Source organism: Bactrocera neohumeralis, chromosome 6, assembly GCF_024586455.1.
Source record: "Bactrocera neohumeralis isolate Rockhampton chromosome 6, APGP_CSIRO_Bneo_wtdbg2-racon-allhic-juicebox.fasta_v2, whole genome shotgun sequence".
In the NCBI taxonomy this organism is placed as follows: Eukaryota; Metazoa; Arthropoda; class Insecta; order Diptera; family Tephritidae; genus Bactrocera; species Bactrocera neohumeralis.
The window spans coordinates 47,325,843-47,337,081 of NC_065923.1; the positions used below are offsets into that span (position 1 = coordinate 47,325,843).

General features: G+C 35.2%; 1 long non-coding RNA gene across 1 annotated transcript; it reads left to right on the forward strand.

Moving 5' to 3' along the window:
* The first annotated feature begins 208 nt into the window (after positions 1-208).
* LOC126762623 (uncharacterized) lies at positions 209-10,743 on the forward strand. The gene is made up of 2 exons (XR_007667488.1): positions 209-1,579; positions 2,092-10,743. It is a non-coding gene; the product is annotated as an uncharacterized LOC126762623 (long non-coding RNA).
* Positions 10,744-11,239: the final 496 nt, after the last annotated feature.

Consider the following 11,239-nt stretch of genomic DNA (forward strand, 5'->3'; position numbering starts at 1 on the left):
CTCTATTTGAATCACTCGTTAAGTAAAAACCTCTATTTGGAAAATGAAATGAAAACGGCATGATAACATAGCACCCAATGTTCAATTCAAAAACTTTAAGGAACACACCTTTTTCATCTTTGGCTCTACAAACGTTGGTCGGCCTGGACTGAGAACACAAAATTTCGCTAGTTGTGCAGACAGTTGTACATCTTAAGCAGACATGGAGTTGGTCATTTACCTGGATGTGTAGGAGCCCTTGCCTATGTTGACCACCCATAGAACTCAAATCTCAAATTTGGCCTAACCAGGCATTCGTTGCATTTTTACTTATATAATTCGTTATTTAATTTTCATCAATATTCATCGCTTTCGCTGACAACTCCATAGATCTTGCGAAGAACAGTTCTCTCGAGGCTCCAAGTGCTTTCTCGTTTCGCCTACGTCTATGTTTCTGCGCCGTCTGATAGGAATGGAATAATGAGAGTCTTATGGAACATAATTTTGTTAGTCGAGAGAGGGATCTACTTCTCAATCTGTTGGCAAGCGCTATTATGCGCATGATATCCAGGCTTAGATTATTGATAGAGTGTGTGCTGATTCCGAGATAAACAAGGTCTTCAACTTTTTCGAATGTATAACTAGCAACAGTGACATAGTGCGCAAGACTCGAATCTTACCATCTTACTCTGTGGGCTCCATGTACTTCGTCCTGTCTTCGTTCACCACAACACCAACCTCTTTCGCATCTTTCGCTAGATTGGAAAAGGCTGCGCTTCCGACTCTGTTGTTAGGGCTTACGATGTCAATAACCCAATATATTTGTATTTTTAGAGTAGACAGTGCTACTGGGTTCAGATTAACAGTAGCACTGCGGTTCAGATTAGCGGCCCATATCACTTTTACAGCTTTATATTGAAATAGACGAACGTGAGGGAATCACCCTCACATCAAGCTTAGACAATGGCGTCGAAAAGGCAACTCCTATCAATGCTGTCAAAAAAGTGACGGGTGTTAGGGGTATTTTCCAAGATTTAACGTTTTGTGAAAATCTAGTCTTTGGTGGTTGTCAGGTCCATAGTAACATTTATAAGGTCTTTGCAATATTAAGGAGGCTGATACCACGATATTAAGCGCAGGCCTTGGCATCTCTTTTCGTTTGTATAGTGCAAAGTCCACTCATATTCCAACCATGAGCATGTATTCATCCGCCGCCTTTATACAGCTTAGCCGGTAATTCATTGGCTCTTGCGACTTTGTTGTTCTAAAGCTGTTTCAGAGTTGTTTCTCATCTTGGTCGAGTGGAGGGACGACAATGTTGTCAGGGTAGATTATTGATGCGGGTTGTTCTTCATCCGTCAGGGCTGCTTTTGCGATTTAACTGTTTCGAGAAGCGTTCCCTCCAAATTTCGAGTGTACTCTGTATGTCTGCTATCAGTTTCCTTTACTGTCTTTACAGAAAACGTTCGCCTTTTCAGATTTTTTCAAAAAAATATTATATTGCTCAAAAATGTTTAACAATTTCATCACAAGATCTATTTAAGGAATGAGCTTCATTTGGCAATTCTGGGTATCCATAGTATTAGTTATAACTCAACAAGTTGGCTCTTCTCGGATAATAACCACGCCCACCTCCCATACAAAGGTTATGTTGTAAATCACTAAAAGTGCGTTAACCGACTAAAAAAAAACGTCAGAAGCACTAAATTTTACGGAAGAAATGGCAGAAGGAAGCTGCACCCAGCCTTTTTTTAAAAATTGAAAATGAGCGTGGCCTCGCCCACTTATGAACCAAAAACCATATCTCAGGAACTACTAGACCGATTTCAATGAAATTCGGTATATAATATTTTCCTAACACCCTGATGACATGTACGAAATATGGATGAAATCGGTTCACAACCACGCCTTCTTCCAATATAAAGCTATTTTGAATTCCATCTGATGCCTTCTTTGTATAATACGAGTATAAACATTAGGAACCAATGATGATAGCGGAATAAAACTTTACACAAATACGGTATTTGAAAAATATGTAAATGACGGAAATGAAATCTCGATTATCACTTTATCATGTGAGAGTAAAAAATGTTTGGTAACACCCGAACTTAGCCCTTCCTTACTTGTTTATGAACAATTTTAACTCGCTGGAACATATTTGCTTTTCATATTTTTTCTGTTTTTGTTTTTTAAATGCATAAAATTGGCTTGACGATTCATAATTTCATATCCGTTAATATAACCGTTAATATATCCGTTAGTATATCCGTTAATATAACCGTTAACATAACCGTTATCGTGTTCTACAATCATATCAAAAAAACGATATTTTGCATTTTAAATCTGATTACCTTGTATACACAAATATATAAATAGTCGCCCAAAAACGATAGTCACTAATACAAAAAATAACTACTAAAATATTTATGTAAATAAAATATCTGAAACAGAAAGCAAAGATTCAAATATTAAATTATAATATAATGTTAAGTGAAAACTGATATCTATTAAACAAATATATATCTGCAAATTTACTAAATCTGTGCATGAAACCAAAATTGTTGGAAAATCATATTCAAAATTGACAATCTTACTCAATTCTCTCTACTAGACTAAGAAATCTAACGCTATGAAAAGTATTTTCTAACTAAAATCAATTTACGGTTATCTGAAAATCCATAGGATATTTAAATACTGAGGCTGTTTCTTCTATGTTAATATACTTACTTACTATATACTTAAAATGTACATAATATAATCTACAAAGGTATTAAAATTTAGTCAAAATAACACTTATTAATTAAGTAAAAAAAACAAAATGCAGCTCTGCATAAATATAGTAAACAAACGAGTTCATAAAGATATCAATATCTCTAAGATTTATCTAAATATGAAATGTCAGTTATAAAACACATCCTCGAATCACATTTCAAGTGCTTTCAAGTTTTATCAAATCAATCGTTTAAGAATATTTTAAATCAATTGCCAGCCAAACAAACGAGACTAGACTAAAGCAGCGCTAGTATTCTTTTTTATGTTTTAAGCTAAGCTAAAACTTCTTAACGGCTTTCTACACCGCCTTCATGAGCTTTAACGGCTTCACACCGACAATTTCTTTCCGAACTGGTCCCTTAAAATAATCAAATAGCAACTCAACCTTTTCTTAAAATTATTCGGCTACCAAGAGTTTGTTTCCATAAACTCATGTTTTCATGATACCGTTCGCTATTCAACTAGAACCATTTTGAAGTAAAATAATAAATCAGGCGAACACAGTGGTTACGGTACGATATTGTGCATTGGGCAAAAACCAAGACTTGTCGACTCATAATTCTGGCCTATTTTTACGAATAGCTTTGCGCAAACGACGCTCAGCCCTCAAATAGTATTTTTTGAGTTGTTTGACAGGTTAGAATGAATTCGGAGGTCATCACATCTTGATATTCGATGAAAACTCTCCACATAACCTTGATTTTTTACCTGTATGCCAGTAATAACACGTTTCATGACATTCTGGAAAACATTGTTTCAACGACGTTAACGAGCTTTCACCTTTCTTAGGCCGAATTATATTTCATGAAGCTTTGCACTGATCCTTCCGATATTCCAACGGTGCCAGTAAGCTCTCTGGCTGTTAATCGCCGACTCTCAAGCACCAATTCAGTTATTTTATTGATGTGTTCATCATCAGTTGATGTTGATGGCTATCCTGGATGAGGATCGCCGTCAACGCGCTCTCGACCTTCTTAAAATATAGTTCTTAAAGGAAGATGTACTCAAGTTCTGATTATTGAAATTTCAAATGTCATATGGTTCAAAAGTTACTTGGTCCGGTAAATCTCATATACATCGAGCTCTCTATGATTTGGGTGAAAATGGTTACACAAATCTGCCACAGAAAAATTGACAATTTTACAGAGAAGCTTATTTATTGTATGTATGTTGCTAAAGTGATCTTATCCGCTTTGTTGAGTAGTCCTAGTATATATACTATATGTTGATAACATCCAGGAAAACCCCGCTTGCAATGTTCGGGTGCAGAGTTCTGCCAAAATTATAAATTCAACGCAAGTATTTTGAGATTTGTAGAGATTTGCTAACTTCCAACGACAAATATCTTTGGAACAAATCAATACTTACTAAAGCCTCCGCCAATAATAGTGTCTATAACAATTGAAACACAAGGATGAGGTGTAAATAAATTCAAGATGACGACCTTGAAATCGCAATCCTTGTGACCAGGATATTTACGATTTCACGAATCAATATTCAAAGTTTTTCTTTAAAGTATCAAATCTTATACAAATAATGGCAAATCTCATAAGTTTGATGAAATTATCGAAGTGCCTACCAAAAGTCAAACATTATCATTGTACATACCTGTTTCTTTCGCTATTACTAGCCACCACTTACCTCACCGGCAAAAATAAACGCAGTTTGAATTGATTTGGTTTAATTTAATGTTTAGTTTAATGTTTCGGTTTTGGTTTGTTTAATTTAATGTTTAGTTCGATGGTTTGGTTTTGGTTTGTTTAAATAAAATACACTGTTTGGGTAATCGGATTCACTGCCACTTCGAAATACGGAAACTGACGCTGCGACGTTTGCTCGGTGCGAGATCGACGTTAAAAAAGGACGATCGTCCTCTAGAGCGGTCGCTTTTGATGGTTTGATAGTGTAGAGTTGTGATGTGATGTCAGCATGTGTGGTATATTCGTGTGTAGTAGTGTGTGGTGTCTTCTTCTTAGACACTTCTAAGAAAGCCTCTCCGAAACCTATAAGTTTCATCATTCATAATGATTTGTTTTTCATTGAGTTATAAAATTCATAAGAAATAAAAAATGTTCCCAAAAATAATCAAACTTAAACCGTTAATATCTTTTAAACGGTTGGGTTTACGAAAAAATCATTGGAGATCTTTTTTGTAGAGCATTCAATTTCCTACAAAATCTAAGGAACAAGATATTTTTTCAAGTAGTTGGAAGCGAGATATAAATTTTTCTATCTAATAATAAGAAAAAATAGAAAACTGTAGGAAGGAGGACCTTCTCATTACAATTAAGAACTCATGCTTGGAGAGGCTTTCTTAGAGGTGTCTAGGAACCTATTTCTCAGAGTACCAAACGAAAAAAACATTTTTTTTTATCCACTCTAGTCTACATATAGCGAGCCTGTTCCTCAGACTATTAAGAAATCTGTCTGAAAAGTCCTTTTCTCACCAAGGAGCTGCTCATTTGTCAGAACGTCCAACATGGAAGAACAATAACATACCGTTGCGACACAAACTGACAGATCAAACTGAAGTCCTTATATGGAAAACTGAGTCTACCGCACGTAAAGAAATATTCAAAATGTGGCACAATAAGCTGAGAGTTTTTCCAAGTGCGCTTTTTGCCGCGCTTAATACGATTGCTTTCTCTAAGCTCTACTGCCACTGTTGTATAATTGAGGATTTTTAGTTTAAACGATTGATTTGAAAGTAGACCAAATGCTAATTGATGATTTTAACTGTTATTGCATACGCACATACATACAAACACCCACACAAGCATATATTGCACAACCGATATATGAAGATCAATGGTTTCTGTAAGAAAATCATGCATTGAAGAATAATTTTAATATCAAAAACACATAAGAACGTTGCTTGTCTCTACTAAAATCTAAGAACGCCTTCACTTTCAATGGCTGTCAAGAAAACTATGCTAATGAAATTACGCAATTTGAAACTAAAATAATAAAGCTAAGCTCTCTCACCAGTTTTTCGCTAAATTAGCATTCAAAATAATATTCACGAAAAACTGTTTGAAATCTTAAAAAATCTAAGGAAAACCAAAAACTCATCACACTTGAAACTAGACACAATTTTAATTGTGATTTTTAATGAAAAGCTAATATATCAATCAAAAGCGAGCTTCTTCAGCAAAGGAGCGCACACTCTCTGTGCTAACGGTACTTAAATATACCTACACATAACCAAAATAGTTAAATATGAAATATGTGAATGTAATGGAAATACAAATAATTAACTGTATAAAAGTATATTTAATTGTTTATAAATGTTACTTAAGTGTTGTAGTTAAGACAATTGAAAATCTAAAATATAAGCCGGCAACTCTGAAGTTCTGAAAACATCCAAACAATAACAATACTGAGTACAGATTAGTGAAAAATTAAAATCTAGCAAATTATTACCAAACAAAAACAAATAAAATATGATTTCCCAAGCATTTGCTCGATTAACTGTATAAAATGTAAGGAAAGCAGTGGTTATCTGAGACCCAATTCTATTAATATACTTGTATATATGTTTTTTTACATCCCCTCCTGTTTAGAGAAATGAGTGCATTAGGTTAGGTTACACTGGCCGGTTGGTACGACATATATTGACTAACGGGTTCTTGGTATTGCCTCATGGAGGTTCAGTTTAAATTGAGCTGAAGCATTCCTCCAGACAGGACGTCTACGCTTTTTGCTAACTTTAAGACCGACTTTATATCCAATTTTAGTACTCTATCTAGTTCCTTGAACTGCGAAGCTCCTAGGTGTTCTAGATACGGCTGGTTAGAAGCATAAGTGTTCCAACGTCTTTTCCATGACTTATTTCCTGCACTTTTTGCATGTATTCTAGTTACCTATGTCCATTCGGCACACATGTGATGAAAGTAAGTTGTGACTTGTCATTAGGCCAACAAGCGTCTTGTAAAAAGTATGCGAGCATTTCTAAAATTTCTTTGTATATCTTTTTTAGTAACCTCCGCATTTGCTGTACTTGTTCGGTAGCCAGACGGATGGCACTTTTGGCAATATCATCAGCTATTTCGTTTTCCGGAATTTCTTTGTGGCCTGAAAACCAGTGTATATTCAGCCGCTTTCCAGCAGGCACTACATCCGCTGTCGCCCTGCTTCCAAGAACATTCACTGACGTAATGCAATGTGAGATAGCCGCCTAGCTTTCGACGTATATATTTTATCTAATCCGCTCTCCTAAGCGCAAAGACTTCCAACTGAAAGATACTGCAGTATTCCGGAAGTTGGAGGAACAGCATGAGATACAGCTCCGAGCAATATGTAGATGAGATGCTGGCGCTCCCTTTTTGATCCGTCTGTATAGGTGTTGTAAGTTCCCTACAATATTTATAAGTAGTTTATTTAATTTTCCTTTGAAATCCATCTTCAACATTTATTCAAATTGAACCACCGATCTAGCTCCCTTTTACTTAGTTCTTACTTAATGGTCTCTTTCGATAAATTTTGGTCGTAATGAGGAAGTATTATTTGGGTTTCAATGTCGTTTAAACACTGCTCCAAAGGCACCTGTAATAATTCATATTTACAAGTTCTATATAAGGAACCTCTAGATAACTCTAGATGCTCCAAGTAAAAGACTTTTCGATGAAGTAGGGTTTCCACAACACAAATAGATAATTCAGTAAAAAGGTCTCTATTAACTGAAAGACTTAACTTAAAAAATCCAACAAGACTTCGACCAAATACTTACTCACTTATAAAGGGTGATTCAATTCGAGGTTTTCTACTTTTATAAAGAAAAACCACAGAAACTTCTAATTTATTAAGGGAATTTTTATTATCATTCGAAAGAACATTATTTGGCATTTATTTTTGAAGATTTCTTTTTCAAATGTTGGCCGCAACTATGTCTCAGATAGTCCATCCGTTGAGTCCAATTTTCGATACTCGTTCGAACACTTCGACTGGTAACTAACGAATGACGCGCGTGATATTTTACTCCAAGGCCTGAATCGAAGTGGGATTGTCCGCATAGACTTTAGACTTTGCATTATCCCAATAGGAAAAATTCTAACGGTGTGATATCACACGATCTTGATGGTCAATCGACCGACCCAAAACATAAAATTATCTGCTCAGCGAAGTGTTCTCTCAATAAATCCCTTGATTGATATGATGTGTAGGAAGTGACGACGCTTGAAAACGAAATGTCGCCGAGATCACGAGCTTCAATTTTAGGCATCAAGTAGTCGGTTATCACGGTGCGATAACGGTCAACATTGACGGTTACGTTCTCACCGGGATCATTTCTGAAGAAATATGGACCGATAATTCCACCGGCTCACAAACCACACCGAACCGTTATTTTTTCTAGATAAAATGGCAGCTCTTGAATCTCTTCAGGTTGCTTTTCGTACCAAATGCGGCCATTTTGATTCGGTTCTTCTTGGAAATTTTAAAGAGCCCATAGAGCGAAAGGATTCCGCTTGAAAAGGTCGATCGGCTACAGTTCTTGTACAAGGTGTATTTCGTATGCTTTCAATTTAGGATCATGACATAAAATGCTCCAAGTCGTTCCACAAGTCAGTCCAAGTTGCTGCGAACGGCGCCGAATCGACTCACCATGGTCTTCGTGTACACTCTCAGCTACAGTCTTAGGGCGAATACTATTCAATAATGAATGCTGGCTCTCAAGATGGGTGATGGTGTTGCGAATATAACGCTAGTAGACCGATTATGGTGCCCTTAAGTTGAGCGAAGCGCACAAAACACATTCGTTACAGAATGTGAATGACCGCATACAATTATAGCTGTCATACAAACTGAACGATCCAATACATGACCTTGTATGGAAAACTTTTGTATTTGACGAGATATCTCTGGCATAGATTGGGCATAGATATTTGAAGCAACGGCACCTCCCTATAGATTATTATTTGAAGCAACGGTAGGTAGCCCTCCAAAAAAACTGCTTTCGTCCAATGCCATGAGGAATGTTGTACAGTGTAATTATGCAAGAAAATAAAATTATTTGTTATGTTCAAAATATAAGTTTAAAGTTTAAAACCAGTACTATTTAAATCTACATTACATTAGTACTGCGTTAATTTCCTCAGTATCGATTTAGTTCATCTTTATGAATGAGCTAGTCACATGTGAAATATATCGCTAACCTCCTAGTACTTTAAGCATCCACATAAGTATATGTAAACTACATATAATGTATAACATATGTACATATATACTAAGTTGTTGGTATTGATTTTGTAAAATTTTGCGAAACGATTGTCTCAAAAGCGTTTCAAACACGAATATGGTTGTGCTAAACAATTTTCTACTGAAGATTATGACTATGAGCTTGCCCCAAACAATTGTTGTGTCAATGCGAGTTCACTATCTAGTCTACTACGTACATATAAATTTACTAATTAACTACATAGCTGTAAAATCCTACTACATACATATACATTTATACTTAAATGCTACAATACACCACTATTTTATGTATTGTAGTAATGTTTTTAGGCCATAAATAATAGTTTATACTTAAACTTACCTGTATACATACTTAATCTATAGCTATACCTAGTACTATCGAACTGCATATACTCTTATGTATGTATATAAGTATCTACTATTTAAATTGTTAAAATAAATTTAATTTTTTATATAAATTTAGCTTATATATACAATTTTGGTATTTTGAAAAAAAAAATTTTCTCATATTTTCTTATAGAAACTGTTCAAAATATAATTTTCTGTTTCGAGGAAAATGGATTTGGTATGGAATTATGGAAATACATACAAATTTATGCTCTCTACATTATATACGCACATAAGTATGTTAAAAAAGCAACTTTGTCTACATTTAGGCTGTCATTTTAGCGAAGACTCATACCTTTTTATAATGTCTAGTCACTTTTTAGGCTTTGCCTACATTTATGCTGCTATTTTTAGCAAAGACACAAACCTTTTTATAATATCAAGGCTCGTATTAGCCATTAATGCAATCAAAAATAACCATTCGGATGAGCTACAAAAAACCAAAGAAGAGAATTTGCTAATCAACCCTGTCAGACAGTACAGGGACAGTGACCAAAGCTTTGAGACAGTGGCCAGTTGAGACTCGAACGTTGCTTTCAAGCTCATTTTTGTAGCAGTAAAAAGACAGTTTCAAGCATAAACATAAGTCTAACGTGAAAAGTCTTCATAGAAACCATTATTGATAGTGCTGGTAAAGGAGCAACCTTCGTTAAAATATGGTGCGTCGAGCTTCAAAAGCCTTCACAGAAGTTATATTGTTTCAAACGTACTGATATGTGCGGGATTGTGAACTAGAAGGAAAGTTTCTTTGCAATGGGTACTAAGACCAAGCGTGAAACCCTGAATAAGCCAAACAGCAATCTCATACTCATCCAACTAGAAGTGAATACCTCGTGAGGTATATAATTTTCAAGTCTTCGTTGTAAATTTGTATGCCATAATTCACTGAAATCCATTTTTCTTTTATACTACTATATACATATATCTGAGAGGTTTATCTATATTATCTGAAAGAATTTATAAAACCTTTTCAAATGTGCAGCAAAATTGTTAAAAATTTTGTTGTTAACTTTTTATTTGACATTTCTTCAACAAATCATGTTGACACTGTAAAAAAATAACACCATAAACGAAGGCGAACAGTCACATAGTCACCGAGTGATCACAAAACGATCAAATAACTGTATTTAACGATTGGAAAAGGTGTGTTACATAAAAATGTTTCATAATCAAATAAACGAATACTTCATGAAAACAAAAAACAGAAATATTTTTTGTAGTGTATAAATAAATATTAATCAGTATAATGACCATAAGTGTGACACTCAGCCAAGGCATACTTATCTAATCATATATGTAAATGTAGCTAATAAAGAAAATATGTTTACTAGGCAATAAGACATATGTATTGATGGCTTAAAAGCATACACACAAAAAATTTAAATTAAATAAAGTGAAATTGGAAAAATATTACAGAAATACAATATTTATTCTGAAATGGTGTGAAATATTTGAAGTTGCTTTCATCCTTACCGATGCTTCTTCTCCTTTACTGGCGTAGACCCCGCTTACCAGAAATATGCGGAGTTAACATGTCGTTTCTAATTTTCGCTATTTGACGCCAGTTGTAGATACCAAGAGCAGCCAGGTCCTTCTCCAACGGAGTGGAGGTCTTCCTCTTCCACCAGCGTGTACTGAATTTCAAACCTTCAAAGCTCATCGCTCCGTCGACTGCGGTACTCACCGTTGCCAAAGAGCAAAGAACCATAAATCTTCCGCAAAATCTTTCTTTCTAACACTCCTAAGGTTGTTTCATTAGATGATACCATTGTCCATGCCTCCGCACCATACAAGTCTTGGTCTTTGTTCGTCGAGATAAATATTGTGCACAAGTTTTTTTGGGATTTCTGCTTTATCACGAACACTAGAATTTGAGTGGCCCAAGACATTCAGCGAAAGTCGCGAA